The following is a 17,946-nucleotide window of genomic DNA, read 5'->3' as shown; positions in this document are numbered from 1 at the left end:
ACAGGACAGATCCCAGAGTTTGTCATGGGCTACCATACCATCTTCTTATATTTTTCCTTCTAGCTGCCCCACAATATAGAAAGCTAGAAGGAATAAGTATGTTTTTTATCATGCCAATTGACTTTTTTTCCTTCTTTTTTTTTTGTGAAAAATAACATATATACAAAAAAGCGACAAATTTCAAAGCACAGCGCCACAATTAATTGTAGAACAGATTTCAGAGTTTGACATGGGTTACAATTCCACTACTTCAGGTTTTTACTTCTAGCTGCTCTAAGATACTGGAGACCAAAAGAGATATCAATTTAATGATTCAGCATTCATATTCATTTGATAAGTCCTATCTTCTCTGTATAATTCCATCACCTTTGATCTTTCCATACCTCTTTTTGGGGTTGTTTGGGCTATGGCAATTCTAAATTTTTGATATTGGAAGGGTCTGTCACTAATATGGAGTAGGGAGATGGAACTACCTGATGTTCTGGAGAAGCTGGGCCCTCTAGGTTTCAGGACTTATCTGGACCAGGGACCCATCTGGAGGTTGTAGGTTTCTGGTAAGTTGTCCTTGTACCAATTCTTGGTTCCAGAAGTTCTTGTGAAGAATGCACTGTCCGTGGAGATATCTTCTGTATATTTTGCAATGTTTCGGCAATGCATATATTACTCTTGCATTTGTATGTGCAATTTTAGACATCACATACATGCAGTATGGCATCAACTCTTTGCATAACAAACTAGAGAGATAATGAACGTGAGAATTGCGATACAACATTTTTAAAAAATGTTTTAAAAGGTTTAACTGAAATTTCAAAATAATTAATACAAATTCAAATGCGATTTAAACATTTTGATTCTAAAACTTATGCTGCTTATACTGTGTATTTTGCCTTAAAATTTTAATAAACAATTTTGAATATTTTAGAAAAAGACCTCCTTGAAAACCACGAAATAATTTTTACCTTTGCTAAACTTTACATTTTGGGTGAAAATTATATATATTTTTTAAAAAGGCAATTTTATTGAGATATATTCACATACTATGTAATCATCCAAAGTATACAATCGATGGTTTATTGTATTATCATATAGTTGTGCTCACCATCATGATAAATTTTTTGGACATTTTCATTATTCTAAAAACAATAAAAGTAAAAGTAAAAAAAAGAACACCCAAAATGTCCCATATCCCTTATTCCCCCTATTATTTATTTATTAGTTTGTCTTTATTTTCTTACTCATTTGTCTATACACTGGCTAAAGGCAGTGTCAGTCACAAGATTGAAATTGTATTTTAACTTTTTAATCTTTTAACATCACGGCTGTCAACAGAACACAAATCAGTGATCTGGGTGAAATGAGGGCATGATCATTTTGATAGAATAAAACAATAATACTTTATGCATTACGTACATCTTCGTTCTATTACTTGTCCAAATGCAGTCGGCCAATGAACAGGCTACCCAGGGGTGCCAGCTTGCAAGCATATAAAAATCATGACTTTATGCATATTTTTCAATTTTGTCACTAGGATGGTATATTTGTCAAGGTAAAAGAAGAGGACATATTTTATTTAGCAGCTTGTTTGCTTGGTATTTTAAATATTTAGGCATATGGTGCATGAATCTCCATTTGGGCTCTTGCAAATATTAGAGTCAGGCCCGTGTGTGTGTGCGTGTGTTTCTTTTCAAACAGCTTTATTGAGATATAATTCATGTACCATAAATCTCACTCTTTAAAAGTGCACAACTTAATGATTTCCTTAATATAGTCACAGAGTGGTGCATCCATCATCACTGTCTAATTTCAGAACGTTTATATCATCTCCAAAAGAAACCTCATACTCATTAACTGTCAGTCCCCATTCCTTTCAGCCCCTGGAAACTATTCATCTACTTTCTGTTCCTAAGAATTTGCCCATTTCAGGACATTTCATCTACATAGAACCATCTAATATGTAGTCTTTTGAGTCTGGCTTCTTTCACTTACCATAATGTTTTCAAGATTCATCCAAGGGCATAGCATGTGTCTGGATTTCATTCTTTTTAACAGCTGAATAATACTCCATTGTCTGGGCAGACTGCCTTTCATTTATCCCTTCACCCATTGATGGCCATCTGAATTGCTTCCATTTGTTTTGTCTATTATGAACCATCCGGCTATGAATACTTGTGTACAAGTTTTTGCATGCGTGCTTTCAGCTCTCTTGGGTAGATTCCTAAGAGCGGAATTGCTGGACCCTGTGATGACTCGATGGTTAATTTTCCGAGAAATTGCCAAACAGGTTTCCAAAGCTGCCACACTGTTTCACATTCCCACCAGCAATGCCCGAGGGTTCTGGCTTTGCCATGTCCTCCCCCTACTTGCCATTGTCTGTTTTATTTATTGCACTTGTCCTAGTGGGTGCAAAGTGGCACCTCTTTGTGGTTTCGATGTGCATTTCCCTGATGAGCAAATCCCAGGTACCTATTGGCCATTTGTAGCTCTTCTTTGGAGAACTGTCTATTCAAATGCTTCCCTCATTTTTACACTGGGCTATTCAGGTCTGGAGTTAATATTTATAGGGCTAAAATCACACTCACAAAGAGGATGATGGAAACCTCGTGTTTGCTTACACCCCGGCCTGCAGACTTTGGTGTGTGCCCACTGATCTCCTGGTCTTTGCGGAAATAGCCCCTGCCGCTTAGAATCCCTTTTCTTCTCACCTCTTCGGCAAAGCCTTCTCTGGAATTCTTCCCTCGTCAGCGCTGGAGTGGGCTGGGGACTGCCGTAGACCGTGGCTGAGACCCTGTCTGTGGCCTGTATAAATGGCAATTATAGCAAAGGTGAAAATAATTTCACTTTTCAGTCAAGGTGGGAAAGAAGATGCCTTCTTCAGAGAGTTGTTGGAAGGAGCTGCTGAGAAAATACATACACATCCTTTTGCCTACGGTGCCTGATCAAGACTTAGGAGTTATCCCCTCTGGGTTGTATGCTTCCAAGGATGAGGAGGTCACTACTTTCCATTTTGGGAAGGTGTTAATTGGAGAAAGCCCTTGGGGTCTTTGGCTGAACAGTTGCTTCTCTGTGATCTCCACATGCAAGGTCCTGGAGAGACAGGAAGCTTAGGATGGAGGCAGAGGCTGAGGGCTCTCCCCCACCTCCTCCAGCCTCAGCTGTCTGTCCCCTCCTCCTCCCTCCTCCCCTCTGTATCCCCCACGCCTCCTCCCTTCTGCCCGAGTGGCGTGTGACTGCTCAGGGGACGTGAGAGGCAGCTGGAAAGTGACACGACACCCCTTAATTACCCTTGTGCCTTCGATAGGCCAGCACCTAAATTTAGCCAGCAAAGCCTGAGCACTGGGGACCCAGCTCCTCCCTCCCCAAGACCCCCCCCAACCCTAGTGGAGACAGGAAAATGAGCCCTGGTGGCGGGTGGGGAGCTGCTCACCCCAGCACCTGCCCTTCACTGGCCTGGGGTGGATCGGGAGCATGGCTGAGAGGCTACTGGGGACACAAGGTGCCAGCTGGGTGAAACCCTGGCTGCTGCAGCTGGCAGCTGGGGCTGCAAGCCATGACGGAGCAGGATGTTATTTGTCTATCCCTTGTCCTTTATCCTTTATAATGATGGGGAAGCTTGAGAGGGAAGGTTGGAGAAAGTAACCAGAAGGTTAGGGAGCCAGGTCTAGGAATCAGAGGGGTTCTCAGGGCAAGTCACCGAATCTCTCTGGATGGGCATGCTTCTTCATCTAAAAAGTGAGGACAATCATTGGACCTCCCGGTTCTATGGGGTTTCAATGAGATGATGCATGTAAAGCAGGTGGCACCCTTGGGCACCCAATACTCAGCAGAGACGATTATTATCAATGTTGCCTGACATGTGAGTGGAGTGGGGACCCAACCGCTGGCCTCTGGACTCATACATGCATGCTCATTGCATGAAGTCACACTCTTCCTTCATCAGTGTCTCTTCAAGCCTCTGTTTCAGATGAGGACACCGAGGCAGAGAGAAGTTGATTATCTGGCCCAAGGTCACCCAGCTCATTTGCAACAAGGCTGGGATTTGAACCCAGCCAGCAGGCACCAGAGCTCTCAGCTACTTGGCCCTTGCTTGCATTGCTTTAGCGGAACGGCCTCACTCTTCGAAACCCCACCTCGAAGCCTGCCACTTCCAGGAAGACTTCCCGGCTTAGCTCCAGCACCGTTCCCTTCGTGTCCATCTATGGCAGAATATCAGCTCCCGACCGTGACCCCCTCCTGGCTCCAGGGCACCAGGGTTCTAAAAGGGTTTTCTTGTTGTGTCTGTAAGTCTTTGAGTTTCCAGAACACGAGTCCTTGCAAATTACAAGTCGCTGCTCTTAGGGATAAAGAGAGAAAGGGGAAACCAGCCGGTGGGGGCAGAGAGGTGAGGTGGGGGTAGCAGGTCTCTGCAGTGGGATGATAAAGGAGGCCGAGGGAAGGTGCACGGGCCCACGGCTGCACCCCAGAGGTGGGTGACAGCAGCAGAAGGCGAGTGTGGGCCCTGTCAAGGAGAAGGGAGCAGGTTCCAGGGTCAGGCCTGGGCTCGGGACCCCTTTGCTGGGTCTCTGGGTCTCAGTTACCTTACATGTAGAATGGGGTACAGAATGAGGAGACAGGCTAGTGGGTGCTCTGTCCCAGGTCTCCTCACGGCCAGCAGTTTCCGGCTCGGTGGGAAAGCTGGACATTGGCCAAACATGCCACTGCTCCTGAGGAGCCACTCGGGCATGTCCCCTCTGTGTGGACGGCACTTCCTGTGGCTCGACTCTGCCACACTGCCCGGGTGCTTGGCCGGTCGGGTGCTGGGCATCCTCTCCTCAGGATCACCCTGGGGCAGCACCAGGCTACCACTGCCAGGCCGTTGCCAGGGCTTACGCGGCAGATAGCATCTCATTTAACCCTCGCAGGGAGGGACCTGCCATCATTCCCACATCACAAGCGAGGAAATCAGGCACAGAGGGTTTGCTACCTGCCAGAAAGCAATTTACCAGAACTAGAATGGCTTGTTTACTTTTTTTTAATTAATTAAAAAAATTTTTTAAATACCAAAAAAAAAAAACCACCAAATAAACTCAAACATTCCTATTTTGAGCATTCCGTTCTACACATATAATCAGTAATTCTCAGTATCATCCAGTAGTTGCATATTCATCATCATGATCATTTCTTAGAACATTTCATCAATTCAGAAAAAGAAATAAAAAGACAACAGAAAAAAATTCATACATACCCTACCCCTTACCCCTTCCTTTCACTGATCTCTAGCATTTCAATCTAAATTTATTTTAACATTTGTTCCCCCTATTATTTATTTTTTTAGTCCATATGTTTTACTCATCTGTTGATAAGGTAGATAAAAGGAGCATCAGACACAAGGTTTTCACAATCACACAGTCCCACTGTGAAAGCTATATCATTATACAATCATCTTCAAGAAACATGGCTACTGGAACACAGCTCTCCATTTTCAGGCAGTTCCCTCCAGCCTCTCCATTACATCTTGACTAACAAGGTGATATCTACTTAATGCGTAAGAATAACCTCCAGGATAACCTCTCGACTCTGTTTGGAGTCTCTCAGCCATTGACACTTTGTCTCATTTCGCTCTTCCCCCTTTTGGTTGAGAAGGTTTTCTCAATCCCTTGATGCTGATTCTCAGCTCATTCTAGGATTTCTGTCCCACGTTGCCAGAAAGGTCCACACCCCTGGGAGTCATGTCCCACGTAGACAGGGGGAGGGTGGTGAGTTTGCTTGTTGTGTTGTGGACCCACCCGCTTACCCTCAACTTCTTTGCCTCCATCTACCTGTAGATGGTACACATCTCCCGGCCACAGGATGTCAGGAAGTCCCGCCCTCCAATGCCAGGAGGGGCCTCAGCCCAGCAGCACGGAAAATGAGGCAGGGCTTCCCGCTCCCAGCACTGGGGAGGTAGAGGGTGGGCTCCGCTTTCTCAGCAGCCATCCTGGGTTGTCTTGGTGGATCACCTACACCCTGGGCTGCTCTCTGACATGTCCTGGGAGCCCCACAAGCTGTTCCCGGAGTCAGACATAAAACTCAGAGCTGGAACACCCCTGAGCCTGTCAGGAGGAAGGGAAATGTTTTCCCAGCTGCTTCATTTCGAGGCGTCATGGGCACCGCCCTGCACCCAGTGAGTTGCGCCATCATGAAAAGCGTGTCCGGATTTATGAAGACTGCTTCCTTGGTTACAGCAGGAGAAGGCTGTTACAACTCTGTTAAAATGCCTCAGCCAAAGGTCCGTGCTCTCATGTTCTCCATTTCCATCTCAGCCAAACGAGCGGGGATTAGTCCAGTAACTCACGTAGAGTCGAACACTACACAGGGTACCCTATAGGGTTTTCATTAAATGACCCACCCAGAAATGCCAAGGAGATCTAAGAAAAGTCTCCCCATGTCCTGATGCTTCAAGCAGTGCGTGGTTCAGATGCTGGGGTCTCCATAGATCTCGGGGCTGGGAGATGGGGCTGTGGTGTCCAGAAGGCCAGGCATGGCTGAATGAAGGTTCTGGCCCTGGGAACCAAGCCCTCTTGGCATGTTTCCTGCTATCTGCACCAAAGATAACACATTTTCAGCATCCTATTGAAACTGCAGGGAATGAAGACCTGGGAAAGGGTCCAGTGAGTAAAGGATGATCCCTGGAATGGTCTTGTAGCATCCCTGTTGTTATTGCTTAAGCTGTGTAAAATGCCCCATCTTTCTCTTTTTATTTAGAACAATTGGGCATAAGGGCTCTTGTGGTTCACTCCTGACCCGTGTGTTGTTTAGGATTATGTTCAGCTGAAGGAGAGAGAAAAAGCCAAAGACACAGTGTACTAAACAAGATAAATGTTCATTTTTCTTCCAAGGAAACAGAATTTGGAATTGTCTAGTCCAGGACTAGTGTGGCAGTTGTACAATCATCAGGAACCCAGGCTCCCTCCTGCTGGTTGCTTCGTCATCTGGAACATGGGCCTTCTACCTCATGATCCAAAATGGCTGCTCAAGCGCCAGCCCTCACATGCACATGCCAACCAGCAGAATGGAACAAGCAGCAAAAAGGGGACAACATTTTGTTTTTGAATGACACTTTATTCCCCCCCCAGGTTTTCTTTTTTATTAATTTTTAAATTTTTTGAAAATATGTAACAACAAACAAATGCAAACATTCTTACTTGTGATCATTCCGTTCTACATATATAATCAGTAATTCACAATATCATCACATAGTTGCATATTCATCATCATGATCATTTCTTAGAACATTTGCATCAATTCAGAAAAAGAAATAAAAAGAAAACAGAAAAAAATTCATACATACCAGACCCCTTACCCCTCCCTTTCATTGATCACTAGCATTTCAATCTATATTTATTTTAACATTTGTTCCTCCTATTATTTATTTTTGTTCTATACGTTCTACTCGTCTTTCGATAAGGTAGATAAAAGAAGCATCAGACACAAGGTTTTCACAATCACACAGTCACATTGTGAAAGCTATATCATTATTCAATCATCATCAAGAAACATGGCTACTGGAACACAGCTCTACATTTTCAGGCAGTTCCCTCCAGCCTCTCCATCACATCTTGACTAACAAGGTGATATCTACTTAATGCATAAGGGTAACCTCCAGGACAACCTCTCAACTCTGTTTGGAATCTCTCAGCCATTGACACTTTACTTTGTCTCATTTCGCTCTTCCCCCTTTTGGTCGAGAAGATTTTCTCAATCCCTTGATGCTGCATTTTAGCTCATTCCAAGATCTCTGTCCCATGTTGCCAGGAAGGTCCACACCCCTGGGAGTGAATGACACTTTTTTTTACACCCTAGTGGCAGACCCTAGCCACATGGCCACACCTAGCTGTAAGGGAGGCTGGGAAATGTTGTTATTTCAGGTGGTCATGTGCCCAGGTAAAAATCAGAGATCCTGTGACAAAGGAGACAGAGAGAAAAGATACCAGGGAATAGTTGGCAGTCTCAGCATATAATATTCTTCCGTTCCCCTGGAGAAGGGTGACACTGTACTTTCTGGCACCGTGTTTGAGTCCGGCTTAGATTGGCCTCAGCCCGTTCCTATGTCACTCTTACCTCCCTGTCTCACAACCAGAGCCATCCTGAGAGAAAGACCCTGGCCCTCAGAACAGAGCCCAAATTCCTTACCCCGGCATCTAGACCCTCCGCCACTCAGGCTCATCGCCCGCCACAACCTCATACGCAGCCTGCGGCCAGCTACTCTGAGCCACCCGCCTGCTCCGTTTCCCACTTCACCAGACTGTTCCCTCTGCCCCCTCCTGGACCTCATCCACCAGAGGGACTCCAATTCAACCACGAAGACCCACCCTGAAAACACTGCCTTGTCAATGCAGCCTCACCGGGTCCCAAAGGGGGAGGATCACAATGCCTCTCTCCTGCCCTCCCTTGGGCTTCCAGAGCCTTCCGTCATCCCTCTATTTATAGCCCGTTCAAGTCAGGTGCCCTGGACACGTTGCCACGAGGGAAGGGCCCGGGGCTGGGAAAGCCGGTTTTGTGACCTGCCTGGGGTAGGGCTGGGATTTTCCAGGATGGTCCTGAAGCTGACTGCACTGGCCCCATTGTCTGATCAGGCCCCACCCACCCTGCGGGCAGTTTGGGGAGACCCCACCCACCCACCCACCCCCGGCTCAGCCCTTATCACTGCGTGCATCGGTGGCTGCAAGTCTCCCCAGCTTTGCTCAGCACCCCGGAGGCAGGGGCTGTGCCCAGTTCCCAGCCTGGAACTGCCTCCATTACTGTGTATTGATCAGGAAAACAGGTTGGATTAGGCTGATCTCTATGTTGGGAAGGGGACTGAAGGGCTCAGCCTACTCTGAGGAAAGGTCCTAGCTAGGAGAGAGTTCAGGAGCTGGCTGGACCCCTCTGGGAAGGCAAGGACGCTCTCTTCTCTGACGCTCGACTTCTCCCTGGCTCCCCTTTGCACCGCAAGAGCCTGGCAGGGTGGGCCACCCACCATGTGAGCTGGAGAAACATCCACCTACAGGGAGAGAATGTCATCATTGCCTCCGGGTGGAGGTGGAGGTGGAGGTGGGGGTGGGGGCTGAGGCCAACCCCGTCCCCCACCGACTCGCACACCCTCTTTCCCACAAAGAATGCCACGCAATGTCAAAGACGGCCACCGGCTGCCTGCCTGCCCTGTCACGAGGCCCCAGGCCACACTGCCCAGACCAAGCCCTTGGCCCCTCGAGGGGTTCGGGGAACTCTGTGGAAGGTTCGGTCCTTCCTGTCCCCCACTGCACCTTCCTGCCAGCTGTGGCTGGGGGCCACGTGACAGGCTGGGGACCGCTGGAACCAGAACCTGAGCTCAAACGGACCTGGCTGTGCCACCGCGGGACAGTTGCTAACCCTCTCTGAGCCTCTGGCATTTGCACCTGACCCCAATGTGGCACACGCGGTTCTCAGGGGGCCTGAGGAGGGGAACCGATGGGTCCCCACGTGTCTGTGGGGGTGTGAGATGCCTCATCCTTGGAAGGTGAGGGCAGGAGGCTCCCCGGTGAGGGCGGGCTTCTGTCTTGGGGGATAGGAGGAGGGGGAGCCAGGGCCAGTGTGTGTCCCCACCCTGTCTCAAGACGGAGCTAGCAGTCCCAGCCATCCCCCTAGCTCAGAAACACCCTGGGGGGACCACACTGGCTGAGAGAGAAGAGCCTGGAGGTGAAGGAGGAGAGACGGCCTTGGGCGCCTCCTAGTGGACACTGAGGGAACACCCGCCCCGGCAGAGTTCACTCATGGAAGGGGGGCGCTTCGCGCCCAGTCCCCCCAATTTACGGCTCTCAACTGGAAATCAGTACTGACCTCACCGTTACCAGCAAAAAGTTATTTCCCCTCTCAGAACCTCAGCTTCCGCATCCACAAAGAGAAGATAATGATAAGAGCATCCCCTGCTCTGTCCATACTGAGGTTTCTGGAAGGGGACCCCTGCAACCCCCTCTTGCCCAGAATCACATTTTCCAAGGTCCAGAGAGGCAGGGCCTTGTCTGAGGACCGCAGCCAGCTGGTGGCCGGGCCAGAGTGAGGAGCCAGGACTCCTCGCCCAGTGCTCTCTCCCCTGCCTGGCGCTGCTCCAGGTCACCCTGGGACTGTCCGTACTTTTTAATGCCTGCAGGTGACTCTGGGCATTTTCAGATGCTTTGGTGCTATTAACGCACCTGTCCAAGGAATGAGCTGGCCACCACATCCCATTAACCTTCCTGCCAATGATTTTGGGATGTAATTTCTCTTCCGGTGGTCCAAGAGGGGTATGTCTCTGTTCCCATCTCCTTCCGCCAAGATGGAAGTGCTGCCTGAGCCCCGAGGGGGCGGCGAGGTGCCTCCAGCCTGAGCTGGGAGCATGGGGACATCACCTCCCCCTCCCCCCCAGGAGCAAGGCTGACCCCTCAGGCCGGGCTGGAGGCTCCTGGACAGAGTTGCAGGGGTGCAGGGTGGGGATGGGGCAGAGGGGAGAGAGGTCCTGGCAGCAGAGGAGAGGGGAGCGAGGGAGGACCCTCCATCTGCAGCCCCAGAGCACCCCTTTATTTGATCTCTAACAGCAGTGAGAGGGGTCCTTCCTGAAATGCATTCTAGGTAATGGCAGTCCCCAAATTCCCCCCTGGGTGGGGGTGGGGATGACTGAAGCATTGAACTGTCTGGAGGGGAAGTGGGTTGCAAAGCAGACTCTCTCTTTGTGCTTAGGTTGTGTGCTTGTTTGGGCGTAGCTGGTGGTTGAGCCAATGGAAAGAGGGGGTTGGAGCTCCCCCAGCTCCTTCTTGGGCAGCTCCCAATTTCAGTGGCACCTGCAATTACATCATGCAGCCTAGGAAGGCCCTCGAGCCTCGCTTGGGGGCTGAGAATCTGAGGGGGAAACACTCATAAGGTCATACACAAGGTGACACGCCAAGCTTTGAAGAGACAGATGCACAGACAGGCAATGACAGACCACTTGCCCACACAACTCTGGGGCCACACACACATGCATGCACGCGCACACACACACACACACACACACACACACAGAGGAGCAGCCTCCGGGGGGAGGAGTCCAAGAGACAACCACACTGGAGGTTGGATGGCTGCAGGAGGTCATGCAGAGGCCCTGGTCATCCTCCATCCCTGCTCCAACCCTCCCTGCCAAATTGGGCTTGCACCTTTTCCTTGCTCTCCCCTCACTGGTCTCCCCCCACTCTCATCTGTCACGTTGCCCCCTGCTCACTCTCTCCCTGTCCCCTAGCACCCTCTCCTGCTGCACCCCGCCTCCCTACTTTTACTCCAGTCATTTAACAAACACCAGCTCCAATGTCTCTTCCCCTGAGAAGCTTTCATGCCACCACCCACCCCTGCACCAGGCAGAATTTGCCTCCCTTTGCCTCTGGACACTTTGGGGACCCCCTGACAGCTCCAAAGCCCTCCTGACTGCAGCGTCCAACTCCCCAGCTCCACTCTGCTGAGAGGGTCATGCTTTATCTGGGGGTGCTGAGGGCAATGGGAGGCCACGGGGCGGCTTTTTTTTTGGCATGTGCAGGCACCAGGAATCGAACCCGGGTCTCCGGCATGGCAGGCGAGAATTCTGCCACTGAGCCACCATCACACGGCCCTACGGGGCAGTTTTAACAGACCCACGCGACAGGGAGAGATCTGTAATTTAAAAGGTCACCAGGGCAGCTGAGGGAAATTTCTGGAATCATCCAGAATAAGTAGCTGCCGTCGGGGCTTGGCAGGTGGTGGGAGAGATGGAGACAGGTGGACAGATTCCAGAGATATCCAGGCTGTGTCTTTGCCCCAACCTGCAACCCCCAAGTCTGGCTTGTGCACCAGAATCACCCTCCGGGAGGTTTTTTTTTTTTTCTTTCGAAACGCAGATTCTAGGGCTTTACCACAGCCACGCTTAGATATTGGGGATCGGGGCCAGAATCTGTATTTTTTTAAATCTCCAAGTGCTTCTTTGCAGCCTGGAGTTTGAGAACCACTGGTGACCTCTGACCATGGGGGGGTGGTATTCCCTTTTGACCTCTGGGAGGGTTGTCACCTAGACAAAGTCTCCCCATTGGAGTCAGACCAGGTAGTAACACAACACCCCAGATTATCATGGATTTCCACGGTCTACATTTATCTTGTGTTCTAGATCCTGGCGACTCAAAGTGTGATCTCCAGATCGGCAGCCTCGGCCCCCCCCCACACCGGGAACTAGTTATAAACGTGGTCTCTTGCCCCCCCCCCCCATTGAATCAGAATCAACATTTTTACAAGCTCTTCAGGGATCCGTGTCATGGCAGAGTTTGGGAGCACAGCTTTAGGGTTTATAGAGTGTGGTGGTCTGGGCTTGAGGGGAAGAAGTCTCACCCCAAAACTGGCTAGGGTTGGTGGGGGGCAGGGGAGGCAGGGGGCAGCCCGGGCTGAGGTAGGTCTGGATTTACCTCTGCTGCCCCACTGCCATGGTCGCCTTTGGCCAAGGCTGTCACCACACCATTGTCGTAGGCTGGTGGCACCACCTGGTGGCTTAGCTCCTGGCCCTCGGTCATCTGTATCTCCGTCAACTCGGTTACGAATTCCTACGGCTTCGGCCTCTGTGCTGGCTCTCTGTCCATGCTGGGCCCGGTATAGACCCTTGCAGGAAGGGCTCCAGCTGGTGCCATGTCCCAGCAGTTCTGACCAGTCCTCAGAATGACTCTGGAAGGAAGCACTGGTAATACTGATTTACTGTGCACTCATAAGCGCCAGGCACTGTGATTCCTGGGCTCTGTCACACGCACAGAATCCCAGAGAGCAGCCTCTGTAATTATACCCATTTGGCAGACAAAGAAAGTGAGGCTCAAAGAGCAAAGTGATTTGCACAAGGTCCCAGAACAAATGAGGGATGAAGTAGGGATTTGAAGTCTGCTCAGATTGTCTTTGGGTCATGAGTTCTTGGCTAGTTCTCTCCACTCTGGCTGTCTGTTTTTTTGCAGAGGAGAAACCCAAGTTCAGTGTGAAGCTGCTCAAGGTCATCTGAAGGGCGGGAGCTGGGGCTTGAACTCAAGACAGTGTACAGCCAGACCCCCAACTTCTTAACTGCCGGACTTGGTTTCCTTACCCCATTTCATGGCTGTGGGGACCGAGACTCAGACGCCAAGGAGGTCAGCCCGAGTGTCGTGAAGTGCTGGTCTGTCCACCCTGTTTCTGGCTGCCTGTGGGTCACCCCTGACATCATGCTGTCCACTTGGGTTGTCATCTCTGAGACACCCGGCACGGATGGCCCGGGGTCCCTGGAAACACGAGGCCAGCTCAGAAGTGCAGGGAACTCAGCATCACCAGGAGAAATGGAAATTGACACCTCCTGTCCCACGGCAGTTCGGGGACGGGAGGATGCAGATTGCACACCTGGGCTCAGAGGTGGCAGAGCGCAGCAGCTGTTGCACGATCAGAAAGCAGCGGGAATGGAAACTGACAGTGTGGATGGAGCAACTCAACCCACCCCTCCCACCTCCCTCACTGCTGGGAGCCTGTCACGGCTAAGGTGGAAACCCAGTGGCCACTGCAGAGCTCCTGGCGCAGCCCCTGGCCAGCCGCGTGGGAAGGGCAGGGGTGTAGAGGTGCCTCCCTGCACGGTGGTGGGATGCATAGGGGTTAGAGGCATACCTATGCTGGGGTGCCACGCAGCCAGGATTCTTAGCAGCTCAACGTCTCCCTAGCTCTGCAACTTCAGGCCCATTGCTTAACTTCGCTGGGCCTCAGTTCCTCATCTACAAAATGGGGATGGTAATAGTACTTCTTCAGAGTGTCATCGTATACATTGTGCCCAGCACCCAGTAAACACAATCGTACAGGTTGACAGGGTCTGAGAGAGGCAATTTACATCTGGCTGCTGCGAGAGGCAAATGAATTAATACCTTGCATGCCCGGGAAGCAGCAAGTTCTACATCAACAAGAGCTATTGTTATTTTAGGACTGGGGTCGGCCATGCAATTTGTGGGATCTGGTGCAAAATGAAAACATGGCATCCTGGGTTCAAAATGATTAAGCATTTCAAGACAGTGATCAGCAGAGCATCAAATATGGGCCCTGGATGACTGCACAGGTCCAAGCCCCATGCAGCTGACCCTGATTGGGTGAGAGGGCACAGGGGTTTCTACTATGGGCTCCATTGCCTATGCTGGGGAAGGTGGCTGGTCTGCTAAACACTGGAGCTGGGTGGAGGCTCCTCCTTCCTGCCCTCTCCTGGTCTCCAAATTGTTCCAGGAGAACCCCTCATTACCCAGGGGCACCTGTGAACCCCCTCTCCCAAATGAATCTCCAGATTCATTTGTCCCACACGAGAGAAGTTTTTGGGTCTTCCCTGGGCTTTGAATTCTCCTGACACACCAGAATCCTTGAGTGATTGAGTAGGGCAGATGGTTCTTTGAGGGTATCCTCAGTCCATATTCCAAGAGAAGGCTCATGCAATGACATACAGGATCTGGTGGCAATGCAGGATGGAGTCGGGACTGCTGGGCGGTCATGTGGAGCCAGCTCAGAGATGACCGGGGATTCGGGTGAGAAAAGGGCGTGCTGAGCAGGAAAGGGTGCTGGCAGGACGCTCACCCAGGTGTGGCCCGGGCTGTCCCTGTCAGCGGGGACGGGGGAAGAGGCTCTGTTTGTTCTTCTGGCTTCTCTGTGTTTTCTGCAATGGCACAAATTGCTTTTGTATTAACAGGGGGAAAAAAACCCAACAAACTAAAATGAACCTTCATTTAAGAGAAAGCACAGAATTCTCATAGGAACCAAAAAGACAAACTCTTGATGCAAAGTATACATAAAAGGGGGAAAAAGTACAGAAATGGTCAGATTGGAGCGAGGGCTCTTGTTGCAAAAGCTCTTCGTGGCTCACCCCCTCCTTGAGGACCCTGGTCGGAGGGATAGAGGGGATCAAATCCCAGCTGGGGGTGAGGGGGTGGCTGTGTGTATGCGTGTGCAAAAGAGTGAGTGCACGAGCATGTGTGAGTGTGTGAGGGAATGAGTGCAAGTGTGTGGGTGTATGAGCATAGGTGAGAGTATGAGTGTGTGAGTATGAGTGAGTGTATGAGTGTGAGAATGTGTGTGAAAGTGTGCATAAGAGTGAATGTGAGTGTATACAAGTGCATGTGAGAATGAATGTGTAGGCATGTGTGAATGTGTGAGGAAATGAGTGTGAGTGTGTGTGTATGAGTATGGGTGAGAGGATGAGTGTGTGGGTATGAGCATATGTGTGAGAATGTGAGTGTGTGAAAGTGTGTGCATAAGAGTGAACGTGAGTGTATGCAAGTGCATGTGAGAATGAGTGTATGAGCACGTGTGAGTGAATGAGTGTGTTTGTGAGTATGAGTGAGTGTATGAGTGAGAGTGTGAGTGTGTGAAAGTGTGTAAGAGTGAATGTGAGTGTATACACGTGCATGTGAGAATGAGTATATGAGCATGTGTGAGTGTGAGGGAGTGAATGTGAGTGTGAGTGTGACTGGGTGCATGCATGTGCAAAACAGTGAGTGCCTGAGCATGTGTGAGTGTGTGAGGGAATGAATGCAGGTGTGTGAGTGTATGAGTATGGGTGAGCATAGGTGAATACGTGTAAGTATATGAGTATGTGAGTGAGAATGAGTGTGAGAGTATTGTAAGCGTCAGTATATAACCCTGCCTCAGCAGTGACCCTGTCTTCTCTGCAATCACAGGCACTCAACCCTTGGCAGTTTCGGAGACCCGGTCCTCACCCATCGGTGGACACGCCGGACTGTGAACTGATCTCAGGGGAGGGCAGGTGGCATCCCCTGGCGCCCTCCCCCCCCCCCCCGCTGGTCACCACGAAGCAGCGCGCTCCGGCCACCCATTCCCTTGCTCAGAGAAAGCAGGCGTGAGACGAGCCTTCAGCGACACCCCGGGGACATTCGGCGGAACGTGGAGACCTCTAGTGGCCACACCGGGGACTGCGCCTCTCCCTCCTGGCTTGGCCAACATTTCTTGTGCTCCTACTAAGTTGCCAGGCCTCGTGCTACATGCTGCGGACCCGGGGAAAAGCTGATCCCTGCTCCAGAGAAGCCCTCCAAGATTTAGACCCCAGGAAAGGTGCAGAAGCTGCAACATCCCTTTCCTACTCCAACTACAGCCACAGAAAAGTGAGCTCGGTGTGAACCAGAGACACCCCATCTTCCTGTGCCTCACTCTCCTGGAAACGGGGTCCCACGGAACACCTAGGATGAGCAAGAGTTTGCACGTTATTGATCGGGTCTGGCTCTTCTCCAAGCACTTTGGAAACTGCTAGACCCAAGCTTAGAGCAACTGCTTGTGATGTGCCAGAGACTGGGAGAAGCCCTTTGCACACAAGATCTCACCTCTCCTGAGGAATAGAGGCTATTAACCCATTTTACAGATGAGGATGCTGATGTCGAGGCAGGTTTAGATGGTGAGGCCAAAGTAGTAGAATGTGGTAGAGTTGAGATTTGAACATGCTCTTGTGTAAGAGGCAATCTGTGTCCCTAGTGGGGCAGCTGTGCCTTGCACAGCCAAGCTAATGACAGCTCTGTGTCTCCATGTCAGGCCAGATGGGATTTCTTTTGTTTTGTGTTGGAGGGGTCTTGTTTTATTTGTTTGCTTTTGAAGACCACGCGGGCACTGTTTCCCAGTCCTGGCAGCACAGCGGATTCCTTGAATTTATTGGGTCTGGGCTGTAGCCTGGGCTTCGAGACTTTTAAAGCTCCCAGGTGATTTTAATGCACAAACAGACTTGAGAAGAGCTCGCAGGTCATGGCACAGAGATTAAACTTTATCCCGTTGAGGTCTGAAGCCTGTGAAGGGTTTTGCTTTGTTGCGTTTTCCTACCCAAGGTCTTCTCAAATGCTCGTTATTACTTTTTTATTGAGATGTAATTCACCCCTTTAAAAATGTACAATTCGGCGTTCTTTAGGATATTTGCAGGGTTGTGCAACCATCGCCACTATCAACTTTCTAAATAAATAATAGGAGGGATAAAGGGTAACATAAATTGGGTAGATTGAAATTCTAGCGGTCAATGAGAGGGAGGGGTAAGGGACATGGGATGTATGAGTGTTTTTCTTTTTATTTCTTTTTCTGGAGTGATGCAAATGTTCTAAAAATCATCATGGTGATGAATACACAACTATGTGATAATATTGTGAGTCATTGATTGTAACCATGTATGGAATGTATGTGTGTGAAATTTTGTCAATGCAAATATATTTTTTCAAAGTTTGTATTTTCATCACACCAGAAAGAAGCCCTGTACCGATTAGCAATCAGTCTTTATCCCCTTTTCTCCCAGCCCCTGGCAACCACTAACATACCTTCTGTCACTATAGATTTGTCTATTCTGTACATTCCATCTAAATGGAACCTTCTAATATGTGGCCTTCTGTGTCCAGCTTCTCTCATTAAGCATCCTGTTTTCAGGGTTCATCCATGCCATAGCATGTTTCAGAATTCTGTTTCTTTTTTATGGTGGGATAAGAGTCTGTTGCATGGATATAATATTTTTTGTTCATCTGTTGGTCAGTTGACAGATGTCCCTGGCTGAGAGAAGTGACCTGATTCACCCAGGTGAGTCCACCCCCTGCTCACCTCTGGAGTCTGCACGAAGTTCAACCCAAAGAAAAGCTGATGTGAAAACCAACCCCAAAGAGTTCCGAGGGGATTCAGCAGGGTAGACACTGGGCAGAAGTGAGAGGTGAGCCATGCCTGTCCCCCACCTCCCCCAGTGAAGATGACCAGTGACCTGGGTAAAGCTGCATCTACAAAGCTGCATCATTGCAGTATTGCTGAAATCAGTGGGGGGTGGGGAGGACAGAGACAACCTAAATGTCCAATGATAAGGGATTTGTTTAACAAATGATGGCGCATCCATCCAAGGGAATACCATGCAGTCAGTAAAAATGACCTATCTCTGCTAACATTTATTGTGGCCCCCATTGTTTGTGCATTTCACTGGCGCTGACTCACAAAATTCTCGGGTGTAAA

This window comes from Tamandua tetradactyla, chromosome 9, assembly GCF_023851605.1.
Source record: "Tamandua tetradactyla isolate mTamTet1 chromosome 9, mTamTet1.pri, whole genome shotgun sequence".
Classification (NCBI taxonomy): domain Eukaryota; kingdom Metazoa; phylum Chordata; class Mammalia; order Pilosa; family Myrmecophagidae; genus Tamandua; species Tamandua tetradactyla.
Note: the sequence above shows the minus strand (reverse complement) of the source record.